We start from the raw sequence: 22,079 nt of genomic DNA, 5'->3' as shown, positions 1-22,079 counted from the left end.
CCTGTAATTCCTTGTGTCAATTTATTTTTAAAATAAATTGTGCCTCAGACTCATAAATGTTTTTCATAAGATTTAGTTCTTTCCTGATGTGCAGTTTTCAAAAGTGGCTTCTGATTTCTTTCATTTGATTTACCACATTCTGCTCACTGTTACTGATTATGACAGTCAGAGTGGGCCTAAGTTTAAAGAAAATAATGTTTTTATTATTTTATGTCCTGAGAAAGGATTGAATATTTACATAAAAGTATTGTGGAGGGATGAGGCAACAGTCTCTGAGGAAAGAGACAAAAGAACGAGAAATACTCATCTCAAGTGTGGTTATATTGAATAATAGTCATTATTTCAATCTGTTTTCAATAAACACTTGGAACTTCACACCGTATCTGCAAGTAGTTAAGTGATGGTGCACCTTGTTTTCAGAGAAGGAGATAGAGATAGAGATGATAGAGATAGAGATAGACATATATTCAGGTACATTTGAAGAGAATGAAAATTCAGTAAGTCTCTTTAGGGTACATGTTATATATTTCCTTAATATACAATTGAGAATGTACATCCATTATCAAAGGCTGATGGTAGTGGAAGTGATCAGGTGAATATTTTTAAAGGTGATGAGAAAAAGAGAGTTAGGTCATGAAATAAAATGTTTTCACAAATAGTTAATTTTGTAATAGGAAGCAGGTAGCTGTTGCTATATTTCTAATTCCACAAACGTTCCACTGGGAAATGAGTTAATCTGGATGAAGGGAAATGATTTGCCATGGTTTTAGGTAAGAAGTGATGCTGAGGCAGGATGCACAGTAAAGACCAAGAAGTGTGAAGGGTCTCACAAATGAGAAGGAAGGGTGAAACTTTTAACACAATTCCGATTATTGAACAGTTTCTATAGCAAGATAAAGCTACAAAATTCTGTACCTAAATGAAGTTAAATTATTCTGAATATCTGCAGAGTAGTATGGATATTATTAATAGATTTCTTATTATTCTTGTATTTATGCACAACATATGAAACACTGTTATACTCAATTTTATTATAACTTTTGAATTAAAATAACAATGTCTAATATATATGCATATAGTTTTATTTATATTTAACTTTCACCAGTTTCCCTCTTGGCATAACATAGTTCTAACCCTTAAACAGTTAGAACATCCCTTGAAAACACATTTTGATCTGAGGTGCTGAATTGTGTAAAGTCATTTTGTCACAGAAAGATGGGAGCCTTTTCATAACTCCTTCCTACCTGATGGAAGAATTCCATCTATGGGGCCTTCCTGCTTCAGAACCTAGATACAGCTACTCCCTTTTCCCCTTCTTTCCTGTTTTAGCAAACTTCTGGCAACAAAACAGACAACTTTAACCTTGCAGACTACATTGTGTAACACATTCTTCAAAAGTATAATTTCACTCTGATATCAGTCTCAATATTAAGGTCACTGAACTTTCCTGTGATTCACATGGTGTATCCAGGTATTGTGTGTATTTTCAGTAACGTGTAGCAGCATCTAAAGTTACCAGTCTTCAGCATTTGTCTCATTGCCTAGCTACTCAAAGCTGAGTCATCCCTGCTGTGGAAGATGTATCCCTTTCGTATTATGGTAATACATACTTTCTTTAATAATTAATCACTAATGTGGATTGGTTACTCTCATTCCCTGACACCTTTATGAAAATGATGTGACCTCATGGCAAAAATGTATGCAAAATATGAAAAATTTTAAAACTGAAATGATACACTCTCTGTCTAGGGATTTCCTTAGTTTAAATCCATATACTTTTTTGAAGAATGAAATATTAATACATTTGACATAAAACATTATGTAATTTAAGGCCTATAAAGTATTTATTTGATACACTTAAATATTGTAATTGGATTGCCATTTTAATGATCGTTTGAACCTCTATTATGTCACATAATTATCATTTCTTTTTTGGTGGTTGGAATAATTAAGATCTAGTCTTATATAAGACTAGAATAATTAAGATCTAGTCTAATATAATATTATTATCTATATTCACTATTCTGTACGTTAGATCTCTAAGACTTCTTACTATGAGATGCAGGTTTGTACTCTTAGAAAGCATCTCTTTTATTTTCCCAGGTCTCAGCCTCTGGTAAGCAACATATTTTTATTTTTACAAGTTTGACTTTTTTGGATTCCACATACAAAGGATATCACACAGTATTTGTCTTCTTTGTCTTTTCAAAAATTTAAACAAAAGTGACACACTTTAGCTAGACTAGCTAAGGAAAGAAAACTCATATAAATAAAATTAGAAATGAAAGGGAGACATTACAACTGATACATTAGAAATACATAGCGTGATAAGAAACTACTGTGCAGAATTAAATGCCAACAAATGACATGCCGAGAGGAATAGATAAAGTCCAAGAAACACACAATCTCTTAAGACTGAATCAGGAAGAATTAGAAAATCTGAACGGTCATAATTAGTACAGATATTGAATCAGTAATCAAAAATCTCCCAACTCAGAAAATCCCAGGATCAGAAGTCTTCACTGACAAATTCAGTGAAATATTTAAATAATAATTAATGCCAATCCTTCAGGAAGTATTCCAACAAATTATAGAGGAGAGAGGAAACACTTCCAAACCCATTCTGCAAGGTTGGTATTACCTTGATATCAAATAGATAAGGACATTACAAGTAAAGAAAGCTATAAACCAATAACCAGGATGAATATAGAGGGAAAAATTCTCTTCCAAATATCAGGAAGCCAAATTCAACAACACATTGAAAGAATTATATACCATGACAAAGTGGAATTTATCCTTGGGATGCAAGGATGGTTCAACGTACCCAAATCAATAAATGTAATACATTGCATTAATAGAATGAAAGATAAAATAACTTGACCATCTCAATAGCTGTAGAATAACATTTGACAAAACATAACACCCTTTCCTGATAAAAACCCTCAACATGCTGGGTATAGAAAGAACATACCTCAACCTAATAAAGACTACATATGATGAGCCTAAAGCTAACATGCTCAACAGTAAAGATTTGAAAGTTTTTTCGCTAAGACCAGGAACAAGACAAGGATGCCCACTCTCACACTCTTTCAACATAGTACTAGAGGTCCTAGCTAAAGCAGCTAGGCAAAGACAAAGAAATTAATGGCCTTCTAATCAGAAAGGAAGAAATAAAATTGTTTCTTTTTACAGACGACATGATTTTCTATACAGATAATTGCAGAGATTCAACCAAAAGCCTGAACCAATCAACAAATTCAATAAAGTTGTATGATACAGAATTAATTTACAGAAATTAGTTGCATTTCTCTATACTAATAATAAAACATCTCAAAAAATTGTCACATTTACAATAGTATCAAAAATAAATTGACTACAACAATAAAACGCCTAGAGGAAAACATAGGCAGAACTCTCTATGACACACATCAAAGCAAGATCCTTTTTGACCCACCTCCTAGAATCATGGAAATAAAATCAAGAATAAACAAAAGGGACCTAATGAAACTTAAAAGGTTTTGCATGGAGAAAGAAACCATAAATAAGACAAGAAGGCAATGTTCAGAACGGGAGAAAATACTTGCCAACAAAGCAACGGACAAAGGATTAATCTCCAAAATATACAAGCAGCTCATGCAGCTGAATACCAAAAAAGCAAATAACCCAATCCACAAATGGGCAGAAGACCTAAATAGACATTTCTCCAAAGAAGACATACAGATGGCCAACAAACACATGAAAAAATGCTCAACATCACTCATCATTAGAGAAACAGAAGTCAAAGCCACAATGAGGTATCACCTCACACCAATCAGAACGGCCATCATCACAAAATCTAGAAACAACAAATGTTGGAGAGGATGTAGAGACAAGGGAACTCTCCTGCACTGTTGTTGGGAATGTAAGTTGGTACAGCCACAATGGAAAACAGTTTGGAGGTTCCTTAAAAAACTGAAAATAGAACTACCATATGATCCAGTAATCCCACTATGGGCACATACCCAGAGAACACCATAATCCCAAAAGCAACATGTACCATAATGTTTATTGCAGCACTCTTTACAATAGCCAGGACATGGAAGCAACCTAAATGCCCATCAACAAATGAATGGATACAGAAGATGTGGCATATATATACAATGGAATATTACTCAGCTATAAAAAGGGATGAGATGGAGCTATATGTAATGAGGTGGATAGAACTACAATCTGTCATACATAGTGAAGTAAGTCAGAAAGAGAAGGACAAATATTGTATGCTAACTCACGTATACGGAATCTAAAAATGGTACTGATGAACTCAGTGAAAAGAATAAGGATGCAGATACAGAGAATGGACTGGAGAACTCCAGGTATGGGAGGGGGCGGAGGGTGAAGGGGAAGCTGAGATGAAGCGAGAGAGTAGCACAGACATATATATACTACCAACTGTAAAATAGTCAGTGGGAAGTTGTTGTATAACAAAGGGAGTCCAACTCGAGGATGGAAGATGCCTTAGAGGACTGGGGCAGGGAGGGTGGTGGGGACTCGAGGGGGGGCAGTCAAGGAAGGGAGGGAATATGGGGATATGTGTATAAAAACAGATGATTGAACCTGATGTACCCCCCCCCCAAAAAAATAAAATAAAATAAAATTAAAAAAAAAAAAAACTGAAAATAGAACTACCATATGATCCAGTAATCCACTATGGGCACATACCCAGAGAACACCATAATCCCAAAAGCAACATGTACCATAATGTTTATTGCAGCACTATTTACAATAGCCAAGACATGGAAGCAACCTAAATGCCCATCAACAGTTGAATGGATACAGAAGATGTGGCACATATATACAATGGAATATTACTCAGCCATAAAAAGGAATGAAATGGAGCTATATGTAATGAGGTGGATAGAGCTCATGTCTTTCATACAGAGTGAAGTAAGCCAGAAAGAGGAAAACAAATATTGTCTGCTATCACATATATATGGAATCTAAAAAGGAAAAAAAAAGGTACTGATGAACCCAGTGAGAAGAGAAAAAATAAGCATGCAGATGCAGAGAACGGACTGGAGATCATGAGGTTGGGGAGGCAGGGGGCAAAGGGGAAGCCCAGACGAACTGAGAGAGTAGCATAGACATATATATACTACCAGCTGTAAAATAGATAGCCAGTGAGAAACTGCAGTATAACAAAGGGAGATCAACTGGATGATGGATGATGTCTTAGAAGCCCGGGACGGGGAGGGTGGCGGGGAGTCACAGGAGGGAGGGAATATGGGGATATATGTATAAATACAGCTGATAGACTTTGGTGTACCTCAAAAACTGATCCAAGAGTGTAAAGCAGTTATATTCCAATAAAGAGCTAACAAAATAAAATAAAATTAAATGACTACAAATAAATTTAACCAATGAAGTGAAAAATCTATACAGTTATAACTACAAGATGTTGTTGAAAGAAACAGAAGAAGACACAAATAAAATGGGAAAATATCCTGTGTTCAGGGATCACAAGAGTTAATATTGTTAAGATATCCATAGTAGCCAAAGCCAACCTCAAATTATAATACAAAGCTATAGTATTTAAAACAATATGGCATTGGCCTAACTATAGACAAATAGAACAGTAGAACAGAATGCAGTATCCAGAATTAAAACCCTGCATTTATAGTCAACCAATATTCGACAATGAAGGCAAAACACCCAATGTGGAAATGTTACTTTGTTCTTTCTCTTCTGAGAAAACTAGTTACACACACGCAAAAAAGTGAAATGAGACCCATATCCTACACCTTTCACAAAAATTAACTCAAAATGTATCAAAGACTTAAGCATAAGACCAGATACCATAACACTCTTAAGAAAAAAAAGTGGGGAGAAGCTCCTTGACATTGGTCTTGAAAATAAGTTTCTTAGATATAAGGCACAAATCACAGCAGAAGAAAAACTCAACAGTAGGACCACATTAAACTTAAAAGCTTCTGCACAGCAAAAGAAACAATAAACAAGATGAAAATAAAATCTACAGAATGGGAGACAAGTTTTGCAAATGACATATTGAATGAGGTGTTGCTATCCAAAATATTGACGCATTTTGTAAAAAGTCTTAATTCTTCAAAAAGTACTGAAATTTTCTAGAAACCTAATAATTAATGGAAAAGTTAATTGTTTGAAAGAATGGTTTCTTTATGTAATGAAATCTTCACAATCATTGACTTGGATTCAATTCTTGTTCTGCAATGCAGTAACAGCATTTACTATTATGAATTATTATAATTATACTACTATTCATCTGTTCTTTGTCATTCTCCCTCTCCTCCTAACTTCCCCTCCTACCAACACTCTCACTTTCCTGAAACGAGAATGGGGAAATCTTTCAAAATATAGTTAGATAGCAAAGAACTTTCACTAATTTTATTTCAGCCTTTGGACACTGTGAAAATTACCATAGATAACCCAAACAATTTGCAATCCAATGAGAAATTGAGTTTTACTCTTGAAAAAGATATCAGTTATATTTTTCCACCAATAAAGGAGGCGACAAAAGGATCTCCTAAGAAATCACAAAATAGTTCACTAAAGATTGTTTACTTCCTATTTATGTCTTACGTAAATGTAAAACAGATCATATTAGTTTAAAACAGATTACATTCTAGCATCCTGTAAACTGAAGAGAATTCTTTACAATTTTAAACAATGAGCAGTTTTCAGATTCCAGTGGTACAAATTATTTGGTCTTTAGTATATGCGCAGAATTGATGATTCTTATATATTTAGCGTACATTTTCTCTGTGCTCATTGTGTTTGGCAGCTATGCTGTTGAGACCTATGTTCCTTAAGGGAGCTTTCTCTACTGAGGTTTTTGTATAGGGTTGGTGTAGGCAGAAAACATCTGTTCTAATACACTAAGTTCTCTCTTTCATGCTGTAAGATGTAAAACCTTGGGATTTCAAATGAGGTCTGATTTAAATGCTGATGGGAAAGCAAGGAAATGTTGAATTAGGCTGCAGAACTTGTTAGGGGATATACTTGTATTATTGAAGAATGGTCTTTTTTTTAGCTGGAGCACTGGTGAAGAGTTTCAATCTTCAGAAAATAATTTTAGCATTTTATCTTGTTCATCTGATTGCTAAAACCTTAAAAAATTCTTAACATTAAAAAATTTTAATTGTGTATTAAGTTATATTTTATTTGCATTAAACTTTATTAAGTTACTTTTATTAACTTAAAGTTTTAATTAAAAATTTTCTAAATTTACCTATAAATCATTCCATGCAATATCAACTCTCTAGGACTTTGCTAGAGGATACAATCTTGATGTGTTGGAAAGCCAGTTCAAATTCAAGTAGGAATTTAATCCAGGTGGTTGGCACATATTGTGTCATTGATAGTATGTAATAGCAACAAAATGACAGTAATGACAATAGTTAACATACCTTCTGGATCACCAAGTCTGTGCCAAGGACATTTTGGATGTTTCATATGTACTAATAATTTTTTCCCCACAAGAACAAAATGAGGTTGATACTAATATAACATTATGAGTTAATGCTGTCATATAAATTGTGTTGGTATAGAAGTATATGTTTCTAATTGTCAGGTTACTTTATCTAATTTCTCACATCTCTCTCACTGTTGCTAAACATTCTAAATAAGGAACGCAGGATTATTCCTAATGAAAATGCAAAGTAAACAAAGCAAAATAAGCAGGAATAGGTTACCTAAGGCAGGGCTTTGGCGGGTTTGCAATGGAAGCCTCCAAAAAATTCAAAAGTTGGTAGCAGTAGGTGAGGAAATTCAAAATCCCGATAGGTTCGAATGAACCACATTTCAGCTTTCCCCATTGTCTCTAATAATTTAGTGTGTCTTCCTGAAAGCCAAAACAAAAGCAACAGCAACAAAAGTTAGATCAAAAGAGAATATTGCCATGTGTATATACTAGGTAAATTTTGGAATGTAGTTTGGAATGACGTAGTCAAAGATGTTTAAATGTTTCTGCTTTTTGTTAAACAAACATATATGTATGTGTGTTAAATATAATATTATATAATGCAATGTAAGATGGAAACTGAGCTACACTAGTAGAAACAATTTCTAAATGCTACCCAGATACTTATGCTACAAATATGTGTGTCACTCTTCAATCTATATGTTCATTTATTAAGACATTTTATGAAGTTTCTAGTGACATTTTTTAAGTTAAAAAAAGAAGATTAGTCAGATGGATATACAATTGCTTGGAAAAGTCCTAAGTGTTTCAATGTGTGGTTTATGACTTCCTGGAGGGTCCTGTACTAGCAGTGGGCCACAGGATTATATCATACACCATAATTTAATGTTTCCATAATATTTATGGGATTGATGGAACATTTTATATTTTCATTTCATCATTTCATTTATAAGAGATGAATTATTGTGACTTTATACAAACACACCTTCCAAGGCACTAGGATAGTTAGGACATCATGCTACCAACTGAAGACATGATTTACCTAGTACTTCGCTGTAAAACTGAATCCAGTTTTCATTATATGCCTGGAACCAAAAGTGAAAATAAAGTACATATATCATATTTTTTACCCTTTCCATGAATGTCATGTGATCTCTTAATTCTGACCAGAAAACAGGTACGTAGGATGGTGTTAATGGAAGTCTTCCACTGTACTTTTCAAGTGAATAGCCAGGGAAGAAGCAAAGACTGTACAGTAAAGGCACTTTAAGTATCTCAGGCAGCAGCTCACCACAGGGTCCAATGGCATCTGTAAGAATGACATCAAACCTTGATTCCTGCAGTTTTATCAGAAGTTTCTTGCTCGAAACAACATCTTTACAGTTCTTCATAAGAACAACAGAATATTCCCATAATAAATTATTCACTGTTGAAAAATATGTCCAGAAAGAATCTTCTGCCAGATTAGTCCATTTCTCAATAAAATGCTTGACAAAATTCTCAAAATCATCTTTAGTTAAAGATGAAGGGAAAGTCTCCATGTCATAGCAGATGGTTTGTTGGAATCAATAATGGCAGCTGGAACATGTTAGAACAGTCACCTCAGAACCCCTCGTGACAAGTTCTTCCAGAATTGTCTTCATATTCATCCAATGACTATATTCCACTGGCCACACCAGCACCTTCTCACAACTCCCAGAGCTAAAGTAGCAAGTCAGCTGTAGTAGCGGCAGAAGTGAGAGCCATTTCATACACATCTTGCTCACATGTAATATTTAAAAAAAATACTCTGTCCTTTTGCTATTGCTCATGCTTATATTTAAGGAGAAATCAATCAGGAAGTTAAAATTTAACTCCTACACCTCAAGTAACTAAATTTTATGAATAGTCAGCAGCTGTGGACATCAAATGAAAGGGCAAAGTGATTATACAGTGTGTTTAATATTGTTTTGTCAATGTTATCACTGATCTAAAAGTCAATGAGCTTGCACGTGCATGTCAACTATATATTACATGACAGTAGACCAGTGTAACAGCACTGGCAAGTGAGAGGCTCTTGTGTCTGCAGTCTCCTTGACACAGAGTTAGAGATAAGGTGACATCAGAAAGATGGAGGGTTGGGAGCTCCAAACACTTTTATCCCCCATAAAAACAATAAAAAGAATAAACAAGCAAGTACAAACCCATGTAAATTACATTGGGAAAGCGCTGGACTACAACACAGAAGGAGCAGGAACCCTGCAGAATGCCAAAACTGAGGATGGCCACGTAGGAAGGCTTGGGAAAGATTTTACCTCGATTACTGCATCCTCCAGTTCAGAGCAGCCTGGCACCAGCAGGGATCCCCTCAGAGGGATTTCATCCCATGGGGAAAAGGAGAACAGAACTCCAGCAAGCCTTACCACCACCTCACCACCTCACCTCCTTGCAGACTTTGCTACTGAGGACTTGCACAGTCTTCACCAGCACTGATTCCATTTGACAGAGCTGCCCAGAATCCCTGCTTCTGTGTCTTTCCTGAGGCTGGGCGTGTCTCTGTGGTGAGCCCTGACGCTTGGGGCCCCATCACTCCTGTACCTTGCATTCCCTGGTTAAGTTGCCACAATGCCTTAGCATCTATGAGACTAGAGCTGCTGCTCTGTGCCCTTCCCCCAGACTCTAAGTGAGTGCTTTGTCTTGCCATAATGGGGGCAATGCTGCTATGCCTTTGGATCTCATCCTGTATCCCTAGTTGTGGCTTTGATGGCCATTACCTAGGCTGAGCTGCTGCTGTTCTACACACCATCGCTGTGCCCTAAGCCACGGTTTTAACCTATCATTGTTGGGGCTATAATCCTGCTACTTTGTACCTTACCCTGGGTCCCAGTTCAGCACTCTGACCCATCGTTACCAGGGCCACACCAGTGCTGCTCTGCATCACCCCACCATGACTTCTGGCTTTAATAGGTCCTCAGTAGGAGCATGCTGCTGCTACTCTGATTTCCCCTGGGGCCTGATTTGAAACCTGACCCACCATCCCCAGGCTGTACTGCTTCAGAACCCTTCACCTCTAGGCCCAGGCCATTGGTGGACCCTGTCATCTCAGGGCCTATACCACTGCTGCAACACCCCCCACCCCACTTAACATATTAATTGTATGTTGTGTCTAACAACTATATGCATGTTTTACATGCTTGCTTTTTATATTTGTTAAGAGAAGAAAGAAGAAGAAATATGTGTTTATGCAGTCTTCTATAATTAATTATCTTCACCAGTGTTCTTTGGTTTACCATGGTGATTAGAATTGTAGTCTGGGTTTACTTTCTTCAGCCTGAAGACCTCCCTTCAGGTTTTCCTGCAAGGCAGATTTGCTAGCAATGAATTCTTAGTGGGGGTTGAGGGAATGAGGAATATCTGTACTTTGCCCTAATTTTTTGTGCCCATGAAGGTGGAGTTTTTCCAGCACAACGTTTAAATTAATCCAATAACTAAAATCTGCAGGCCATACACGTACTTTCCCAGTCATTTCAGGGTCAAAGTGATGTAGATGCAACATGAAAAGGACACAGAGACTTGCACAGTCTTCATGATTAACTCTTGCTCAAACTATACCAGGGCTTAAGCTAAGTGCATGAAACTCACAATCCAAGGATCTGTCATGGACATTCCTAATCAATTTATACTAGGTTGGGCTGAACTTTGAATTGTCTACTTTGTATTAAAGTTTAAAATGAAATGCAACTGCAGTGATGGGGGAAAAAAGATTAATAATGTCAATAAAATAAGTTAGGGAAAAAACTCAGAAAAAGAGTTTCCAAACTTCTTTTAGAGGATATCAAAGCAAAGGGACAAAGTTAAACACACATCCATAACAACGTTTAATAAAGTTAAGAAAATCCATCATCATGTTATGCATATTCAATTAAGACTAGATTCTTTAGATATTTTCTCTCGTTTTATTTAAATATTCATTTCAACAGGATGGTCTCTCTAGTATTTTTCTTTCTTTTTTTTTATTTATGTATTGTTTATTTTATTGGCTGTGTTGGGTCTCCTTTTTGATGTGCGCAGGCTTTCTTTAGATGCAGTGAGTAGGAGCTACTCTTTATTGTGGTGTGCAGGCTCCTCGTTGCCGGGGCTTCTGTTGTTGCGGAGTATGGGCTCTAGGCACATGGGCTTCAATAGTTGCAGCACATGGGCTCGGTAGTTGTAGCTCAAGGCTCTAAAGCACAGGTTCAAAAGCTATGGCACACGGGCTTAGTTGCTCCATGGCATGTGGGATCTTCCTGGAGCAGGGATCGAACCCATGTCTCCCGCATTGGCAGGTGGATTCTCAACCACTGCGCCACCTAGGTAGCCCTCTCTAGTATTTTTCTAAATGATAATTATTGTAGATATTCTATATAGGAAAGAGACCATTACTTACCAACAGAAGGAGAGAATTTGTCCACAAAAAGAAGTGTTAAGGTAGGGAGATTTAAATATAAATATTCTGATGCTAAAGTGCCCTTTTTGCTAAAGCACATCTATCTTTTAGAAAAAAGGAAAATATATCTTTTTACTATTACTGCAGACATGAGTTCAAGTTTGGATTTGAGGTCAGATCATTATGTTGTGAGGAGATATCTTAGAATGGAAAAGGTTAGTCATGAAGAACATAACTTGATAATCTTATCCTTCCTTCAGAGTAGCCATTTCTACTTTGCTTTCTTGTTCTAAGATACTTCTTATAATGTAAAATTCCATCTTTTTGCTAGGATCGTCACACATGGAAGCCATGACCCCGTGTAGAAATGGATCCAATGATATTTAGAACAATAACTTCACTTATAATCCTTTCGCTTAAAAAGTTAATTTTCTTCAAGCAATTAATCAATAGGGGTATATTATGCTAATAACATCGTCATAGGAATAATTGGCTAATAAAGAAATTATAATTCATAATTATTCAAGGAGAAAATTACAAAAGCACCATGAGAGAAGTAAATTAAACAATCAGTTAATTTACCATGTAAAATTGCTGTAAATGATACATGTACAGATTTTCTGTTCAAATATTCAATTGTAAACTTCTTGTTAAGACTGTTATGTTTCTATTGCTTTTGTATGGAATGACATTGCAAAAATCAATAGGACCTTCTTTAACTGAAAAAAAAAAAGGAATCCTTCGATAGATATCATTGGATTTCTCAGAAGAAACTGGAGGCCTGTTCACAGTTGATTTGTATATTCAAAGTTCTGAAAGAAAAAAAACTGCAACCCCAAAATATTTTACCTGAAAATGACATCCTTTGGAAATAAAGGAGAGATAAATACTGTCGCAGATGAACAAAATCTTAGTCAGTACAAAATTTCAGACCAATGTCTTTGATGAGTGTGGATGTAAAAAATTTTCAAGAAGACATTAGCAAATTGAATGAAATAACAAAAAAAAAAACTGACCATACACCATGAGCAAATGGAATTTATCTCTAGGATTGGAGGACAGGTCAGCATACATAAATAAATAATGTGATTCACAATTCTAAGAAAATGAAAAACAACAATGATACAATCATCTCAATAGATGCCAAAAAAGTTTAAAAACATAACATCCTTTCATGCTAAAATTACTTAACAAGTTGGGTATACAAAAAACTTGATTCAACATAATGAAGACCATCTATGACAAGCCTACAGGTAGCATCATAGAAAACTATGAAAAAGTTTTTCCTCTGAAATCTATTAGGAATAACTTATGTGCCCTATTCTATAGAGCACTCGAAGTTCTGGCTAAAGCAATCAGGCAAGAAAAGGAAATAAAAGATATACAAATTGTAAAGGAAGAAGTAAAATTGTCTTCCTCTACAGATGAATGATCTTACAATCTTATGTATGGGACGTTCTAAGATTCCACCAAAAAACTGTTAAAAGCAATTAGTGGGTTCAGGGTATTTTCAGGATAAAAATCAACATATGGAAATGAGTTGTATTTCTGTACACTAACAACAAAACTTCTAAAAATGTGATAAAGAAAACAATCCTATTCAAAATAGCACAGATGAGGAGAATTAAATTGTTAAAATGCCCATACTAAACAAAGGTTACTTTATTCAATGCGATGAGTGTAAAAATTCCTAGGCCTCTTTACGTAAATAGGAGAAACAATCCTAATATGTGTATGGGCCATAGAACACCCTGAATTGCCAAAGCAAGCCTGAGAAAGGACAAAATTGAAGGCATCACACTTCTTGATTTCAAATTATGTTACAGAGCTATAGAAATCAAAACAATATGGCACTGGCATAAAAGAAAAGGTATTTATTTGTTCTCTTAATCTTAGTAAGTCTGGAAAAATAAGAGGATGTTCTATTACATGTGAGTTTAGTGAGTCACGAAATTTCTGCCTTACAAAAATTCCCTCTTTGTTAGAAAGCTTCTTCAGTTTCTACTTCAATTTTTCCACTCAAAGACTACTCCAAGTTGTTTAAACTGCTTAGTAATTAAGTTTTTTAAGTTATTGACTCAATTTCGGTCCATGATTGTGTAAAAGTGGAACCAGACTAAACCTCTGCCATAAACAACTAGAAAACTGACAAAGTATATGTAACAACTGTTTTCAGTTATCAACATGAGGCATCAAGAAACATGACAACTAAAAGGGAAACTAATTAGGTGAACCCTAAGATCACTATAGCTTTCCGACTACAGGCACTTTTGAGATTACATTGCCCAGAACAGAATCAACAGCAGAAACTGGGGTATCAATGAGTGAAGAAAAAGAAACTGGAGTTTGAAGAGAGTTGACATCTGGAATAGGAACAGCACAATTTGGAAATTCAAATTGTCCCACACTGTTTTCTACTGAAAAATTAAGTTGCTGAGGTAAGATTTTGTATTGACATGCTAAAGTGAAATTTCACTGATGGCCCTAAAATATCTCAATTTTTATATGACTTTTATATATCCCAGCCTTATAAACTCTTAAAATTGCTAAAATTTCAGCTTAATGGAATGTGACCTTTTTGCAGAGTTTCTGCAGATAATAAGATAAAGGCATTCCCAGTATAGGTGGCTATTCCTGTCAGGGTAAATAGCCAATGAGGAGGAGATCCAAGTTAGGAAATTAGCCCCAAGTATCCAGTTGGTCTACTCAAACAACGGTGCCTTATCAGGAACTCAGTATTTAGACTCCTAGCAGATGTGATCCTCTTGCCACTCAGGGAGTAGTTACATGAGCCTTGGTAAACAGGAGCCCATACATTGGGGCCCATCTGCAACTTCACTCTCTGTCACCATAGTCTCTTTGTTAATTTGTTCTAGGGATTGGCCCTGGAGTGAATGATGATAAAGGCCGTCTGATGTGACCTGGGTGGGTAATTTTGCCTACTTAATTGCTTAATGCCAATTCTATGATGGATGATCTTCGGTGGGAAATAACAAGGTGTCCCATGGTTGAATGCTACATCTCCAGCAAGGTCCCATAGCCTGCCAGGAGTTGTTTTCACAAATACATGTAATTCTTCAGTCCAGATGACATTGTTTTGCTGTGCTGCCATTAAGCAGGGCAGAGATTCCACAGAGTTTTTTTTTTCTCACCACTGATGTATTTAATACTATACAGTTTACCTCATATTATAGACCATCACAAGTTGTGACCTACTGCAGAATTCTGTCCTGCTCTGGGTTCATAGCTGGCAGTCTGTTGAGTTACCTGGCATATGTCACAGAATGGAATACATATCTTTCCCCCAGTTCCTGAAAAGGCCTACACATAATTATTGTACTATTGTCCTTTGTAGAAAGAAAGGAAAAGTGCAAAAATCTATTCTATTTTCGAAATGATGACCTCAAATACTCCTGGTCACTGGATCTCAATTAATGTTATTGATGTGGCAGATCACAATCAAATATTCATAGGGTTTATCTCCCACTCTCTAAGGCTCATGTGTCTTACACTGGTGTCCAACATACTAGCCACTTCTTGCTCACCTGTCTGATTTGCATAATGTTACCAACACAGTCGGTTAGTACAGTTTTCTGAAGGATATCGAGATAATTCATATCTCACGGGCCTAATTTATGAAGGAAGAGAATACAGTTTAATTTATGTAGTCCTTAGAGAAAACTGTAAATGTCTGCTGCTGTCTGTTCCAAGTGAATGAGAACTCTGTCTGATCTTTTCAGATAAAGATGGCAGAGAACACAATCACCAAAGCAATAACCTCAAACTATGCACCTGAAAATGTGTTCATTTACTCTAGCAGACATTCCCACATGTGATACAGAGGCTAAGAGTAGAGTGAATTTTTGGATGAGTTTACAGGATTTCACTACCATTTTCCAGGATCTGTTGGTTTTGAAGGGCCCAGATATACCACCCTGCATTTTTAAACTCTTTAAGATCTTTACTTTCCATAGAAATGTGACCTTATTTTCTGTTTGTGTTTGAATTGGGGTAAGGGTGGTGGTGAGAGGAAGCTGTTTCAAAGCTATCGTGAGTTGAATAGTGGACATCCCAAAAATATGTTGGTTTTGTTAACTCCCAGCATCTATGAAATTGATCTTATATGGAAAGTGTTTGAAATGTACAAGTACACTTTGTTTTGTTGTACTTTGCTTTACTCTGCTCCACAGTTATTGGCGTTTTACAGATTGAAAGTTTGTGGCTATGCTGAGTCAAGCAAGACAATCTGTGCTGTTTACCAACAGCCTTTACTCACTTCATATGTCTTGGTAATATTTGGGTAATCTTGCAATATTTCAAACTTTTCCATTATTATTGTATTTGTTGTGGTGATCTATGATCAGTTATCTTTTATGTTACTATTACAATTTTTAGCGGGCTCCACAAAACCTCACCCATATAAGATGATGAAGTTTATCAATTATATACGTGTTCTCATGTATATGAGTTCTCTGCTCCATCAACTGGCTGTTCCCGTCTCTCTTCCTCCTCTCAGATCTCCTTAGTCTCTGAGACACAACAATATTGAAATTTAGCCGTGTATAACTGCAATGGCCTCTAAAAGTCAAGTAAAGAGTTGAATGTCTCTTCTTTTGAATCAAAAGCTAGAAATAATGAAGCTTAATATGAATGCATGTTAAGAGCTAAGATAGGCCAAGCGCTAAGCCTCTTCCACCAAACAGAGAAATTTTTCAAAGGGAAAGCTCTTAAAGAAAGTAAAAGTGCTGCTCCTGTGAACACACAAATGATAAGAAACTGAAACAGTGTTGTTGCTGACATGAAGGAAGTTTCTGTGGTCTAGGTAGAAGATCAAATCAGCTACAACATTTCCTTAAGCCATAGCCTAAACCAGAACATGGCCCTAACTTTCTCCAATTCTAAGAAAGCTGAGAATAGTGATGATGCTGCCAAAGAAAATTTGAAACTAGCAGAGTGTGGTTCATTTGGTTGGAGGAAAAAGCCAGCTCCATAACATAAAAGTGCAAGGTGAAGCAGCAGGTGCTGATGTAGAAGCTGCAGCAAGTTTTCCAGAATATCTAGCTAAGGCAATTCATGAAAGTGGCTACAATAAACAACAGATTTTCAGTGTACACGAAAGAGCCTTATCTTGGAAGATGTTGCCATTTAGGACTTTCAAAGCTAGAGACGAGAAGTCAATGCCTGGTTTCAAAGTTTCAGAGGCAGGCTGACTCTCTTTGCTTAGGCAGGCTAAATTAGCTGGTGACTTGAGTTTGAGGCCAGTGTTTATTTACCATTTCAAAAATCCTAGGTCTCTTGAGAATTATGGTAAATCAACTCTGCCTGTGCTCTATAAATGGAACAAAAAAGGCTGGATGGCAAGACATCTCTGTGCAATGTGGTTTATTGACTATTTTCAGCCCATGTTTCAGAACTACTTGTTCCGAAAAAAGATTCCTTTCAAAATATTGCTGCTCATGGCCCAATTGAAGATGGCAGAGGAGTAAGACATGGAGATCATCTTCTTCCCAAAGATACATCATAAATACATCTATGTGTGGAACACTTCCTATAGAATATCTGCAAAATCCTGGCAGAAGACCCCAGACTTTCCAAAAGGCAAGAAAATCTCCATATAACACAGCAGGGCAAAAGAAAAAAGAAAAAAAAAAAAGAGAAAGAGACAAAGATTCATGACAAGACCTGAGCTTCTAGGAGGGAGTTGTGAAGGAAGAAAAGTTTCAGCGCACTAGGAAGTCCCCTCACTGGTGGGGATGGGGAGCAGGGAGCTTCGGTACCTCAAAGGAGAGCACAGCAGAAGGCTTCTGGAGGGCAAAGTGGAAAGACCCTGCACAGAGGGCCAGTGTCAACCAGAACTCCCCAACCAGAGACGCTTGTCTGCTCACCCACTGGGGCAGGTGGGAAATAGGTGCTGAGGCTTGAGCTTCGAAGGTCAGACCCCAGGGAGAAGACTGAAGTTGGCTGCATGCAGACAGCCTGAGGGGGTTAATGCACCACAGCTCAGGAAGTCCAGGAAGGAACCGGCACCTGCCAGAGAGGCAAGGGACCATTGTTGGGTGGGGGTGCACAAGGGGGCAGGCCACACAGGTGCCATAGGATCTTCTTTATCCGTGTACTCACAGATGGCAGGCCACTGCCTACATGCGCCTCATGGGCCAGCGCAAGCCGTGCCTGCTATCTTGGATGACAAAGTCAGGTCCTCTACTGCTGCTATCACTGCCACCAAGGGTTATGAGCAAGCACAGGTCACTGCCCACAACTTCCCAGGAGCCTGTGCAGCCTGCTCCAGCCGAAGGTCCCACAATCGGAGACCAGCTTCCCTGGGAGAGTAAACGACACTGTTGCAACTTCCTGCTGGCCTCTGCTGCTGCAGGCACTCCCTGCACATCCCAATTGTGACTGCTGTATCCCTCCCTCTCCCCATCCTGAGTGTGCAAGTGAGCCCTAATAGCCACTGTATTCTTCCCCTCAGCTGGGTGGGAAAAAGATGCCTGAGGCTGGCCCATATGCAGAGGCAGGGGCAAAACCAAAGCTGAACCCCATGGGTGGTGCAACCAAAGAAGAGGAAGAGAAATCACTCAGTGCAGCTGCAGGAGCAGCAGATTAAATCTCCTGCAGTCACCTTGATAAAGCCTGCATCTGGAATATCTGAATTCATTAGTATTCCCAAAATTGAGGCTGTGGACTTCCAGGGCAACTGTGGACTTTGGGGGAAAGTGCATGAGGGAATAAGGCCAGGTCAGAGTCTCAGCTGGCCCCATAATGCCCACAGCAGGTCCAGAGACTTAACTAGAGGTATTGGAGACCTTCCTGGGTAGGTGGGGTTTGGCTGCGGCTCATCATGGGGTCAAAAACACTAACAGCTAAGGCCCCAGGACAGTATCATTATTATCACTATTATTCTTTATTTGTTCTGTTAGTATTCTTTTTTATTATTCTTTTAATTTTTATTTTTTTATTTATTCTTTTCTTTTTAATGCTTTCATTTTTAATATGTTTTTCTATTTCTACATTTTTATGTTTTTTCCTTGCTTTTGGTTTTTCCGTTGTTTTCCTTTCTTTTTAATTTTTAAACTATATATAACATTTTTCTATTTTTACTTTACTTTTTTCATCTTCTGTGATTTTTTCCCTTTCTTTTCTTCTTTCTTTAGTTTTTATCTCTTTTATTGATCATTTTTATATGTTTGTTTTCTGCATTCTTTGCCTTTTCCTAGTTTGCTCTCTGTTATTGATTTGTTTTCAGTTTTTTGATTTTGTTAGTTTAGTATTTAGTGTTTGTTCTCATTTTGGGATTCATTTATGTGTTTCCTTGCTCTATTTTGTTTTTGCATGTGTATGCACCCATGCATGAGTGTGTGTTGCTTTGTGTATTTGGTTTTGCTTTTAGCATTTGTCCTGGGGTTCTGTTTTTCTATTCATTTTTTAAATTTTCTTCCATGCTGTGCAGCTTGGAGGGTGTGGGTGCTCTGGCTAGGGGTGGAGCCTGAGCCTCTGAGGTGGGAGAGCTGTGTCCAGGATGTTGGACTACCAGAGAACTCCTAGACCCAGGGAATGTTAACCAAAGTGATCTTTCTCAGAGGTCGCCAGCTAAAACCAAAGACCCAGTTCCACCCAAGAGCCAGCAAACTCTAGTGCTGGATGCCTCATGCCAAACAACGAGCAAGACAGGAACACAACCCCACCCATTAGCAAACAGGCTGCCTAAAGTCATAATAAGCTCACAGATACCCCAAAAACACACCACAGGACAAAGTCCTGCCCATCACAGGGACAAAATCCAGCTTCATCAACCAGAAGGCAGGCACCATTTCCCTCCACCAGGAAGCCTACACAAGCCAGTGGATCAACCTCATCCACTGGAAATAGACACCAGAGATAAGAAGAACTACAACCCTGAAGGCTACAGAAAGGAGACCACAAACACAGTGAGGTAAAAAAATGAGAAGGCAGAGAAATATACTGTGGATTAAGGAGCAAAGTAAAACAACACAAGGCCAAACAAATGAAGAGGAAATAGGCAATTTACCTGAAAAAGAATTCAGAGTAATGATAGTAAAGATGATCTAAAATCTTGAAAATAGAATGGAGAAAATACAAGTAATGGTTAAAAAAGGAACTAGAAGAAATAAAGAATAAACAAACAGTGAAGAACAACGCAATAACTGAAATGAAAAATACACTAGAAGAGGTCAGTAGCAGAATAACTGAGGCAGAAGAATGGATAAGTGAGCTGGAAAATGGAATGATGGTAATAACGACTGAGAAGCACAATAAAGAAAAGAGAATGAAAAAAATTGAGCACAGTCTCAGAGACCTCTGGGACAACATTAAATGCACCAACATTCGCATTATGGGAGTCCTAGAAGATGAAGAGAAAGAGAAAGTGTCTGAGAAAATATTTTAAGAGATTATAGTGAAAAACTTCCCTAACACGGGAAAGGAAATAGACACTCAAGTCCAGAAAGCACAGAGTCCCATATAGGATAAACCCAAGGAGAAACATGTCGAGACACATATTAATCAAACCAATGAAAATTAAATACAAAGAATAATATTAAAAGAAAATATGGAAAAGCAACAAATAACATACAAGGGAATCCCCATAAGGTTATCAGCTGACTTTTCAGCAGAAAACCTGCAGGCCAAATGGGAGTGGCCAGATATATGTAAAGTGATGAAGGGGAAAATTTTACAACCAAGATTAGTCTACCCAGAAAGGATCTCATTCAGATTTGATGGAGAAATCTAAAGCTTTACAGACAAGCAAAAGCTAAGAGAGTTCAGCACCACCAAATCAGCTTTATGAAAAATGCTAAAGGAGCTTCTCTAGGTGGTAAACACAAGAGAAGAAGAAGACCTACAAAAACAAACTCAAAACAATTAAGAAAATGGTGATAGGAACATACATATTGATAATTACCTTAAATATAAATGGATTAAATGCTCCAACCAAAAGACACAGCCTGGCTGAATGGATACAAAAATTAGACCTCTATATGTACTGTCTACAAGAGACCCACGTCAGACCTAGGGACACATATAGACTGAAAGTGAGGGGATGAAAAGGATATTCCATCCAAAGTGAGATCAAAAGAAAGCTGGAGTAGTAATACTCATATCAGACAAGATAGACTTTAAAATAAAGACTGTTACAAGAGACAAGGAAGGACACTACATAATGATCAAGGAATCCATCCAAGAAGAAGATATAACAATTATAAACATATATTCACCCAACATAGGAACACCTGAATATATAAGGTAAATGCTAGCAGCCATAAAAGGGGAAATCAGCAGTAACACAATAATAGTGGGTGAATTTAACACCCCACTGACACCAATGGACATCATCCAGCCAGAAAATAAATAAGCACACACAAGCTTTAAATGACACAATGCACCAAATAGATTTAATTGATATTTAGAGGGCATTCCATCTGAAAGCAGAAGAATACAATGCCTTCTCAAGTGCACGTGGAACATTCTCCAGGATAGATCACATCTTGTGTCAGAAATCAAGCCTTCGTAAATTTTAGAGAGCTGAAATCACTTCAAGCAACTTTTCTGACCACAACACTGTGAGATTAGCAACCAATTAAAGAAAAAAAATGTAAAACACACAAACACATGGAGGCTGAACAATACATTACTAAATAACCAACAGATCACTGATGGAAGCAAAGAGGAAATCCAAAAAATACCTAGAGACAAACCACAATGAAAACACAAGAAGCCAGAACCTATAGGATGCAGCAAAAGCAGTTCTATGAAGGAAGTTTGTAGCAATACACTCTTACCTCATGAAATAAAAAAATCTCAAATAAACAACCTAAACCTATACCTAAAAGAGCTAGAGAAAGAAGAAGAAGGAGAAGAAGAATGAAACCCCAAAGTTAGTAGAAGGGAAGAAATCATAAAGATCAGAGAAAAAATAAATGAAATAGAAACAAAGGAAAAAATACCAAAGATCAATGAAACTAAAAGCAAGTGTTGATCTTTGAGAAGATAAACAAAATTGATAAACTTTTAGCAAGACTCATCAAGAAAAAAGAGGGAGAGGACTCAAGTCAATGAAATTAGAAACGAAAAAAGGAGAAGTTACAATGGACACTGCAGAAATACAAAAGATCATAAGAGAATACTACCAGCAACTATATGCCAATAAAATGGACAACCTAGAAGAAATGGACAAATTCTTAGAAATGTGCAATCTCCCAAGACTGTACCAGGAAGAAA

General features: G+C 37.1%; 1 pseudogene; it reads right to left on the bottom strand.

Moving 5' to 3' along the window:
* Positions 1 to 7,706: 7,706 nt before the first annotated feature.
* Positions 7,707 to 9,195, bottom strand: LOC130849758 (UDP-glucuronosyltransferase 2B4-like; annotated as a pseudogene).
* Positions 9,196 to 22,079: the final 12,884 nt, after the last annotated feature.

Source organism: Hippopotamus amphibius, chromosome 3, assembly GCF_030028045.1.
Source record: "Hippopotamus amphibius kiboko isolate mHipAmp2 chromosome 3, mHipAmp2.hap2, whole genome shotgun sequence".
Taxonomy (NCBI): domain Eukaryota; kingdom Metazoa; phylum Chordata; class Mammalia; order Artiodactyla; family Hippopotamidae; genus Hippopotamus; species Hippopotamus amphibius.
The sequence above is the reverse complement of the archived record's forward strand: the minus strand, read 5'-3'. Positions and strand labels throughout refer to the sequence as shown.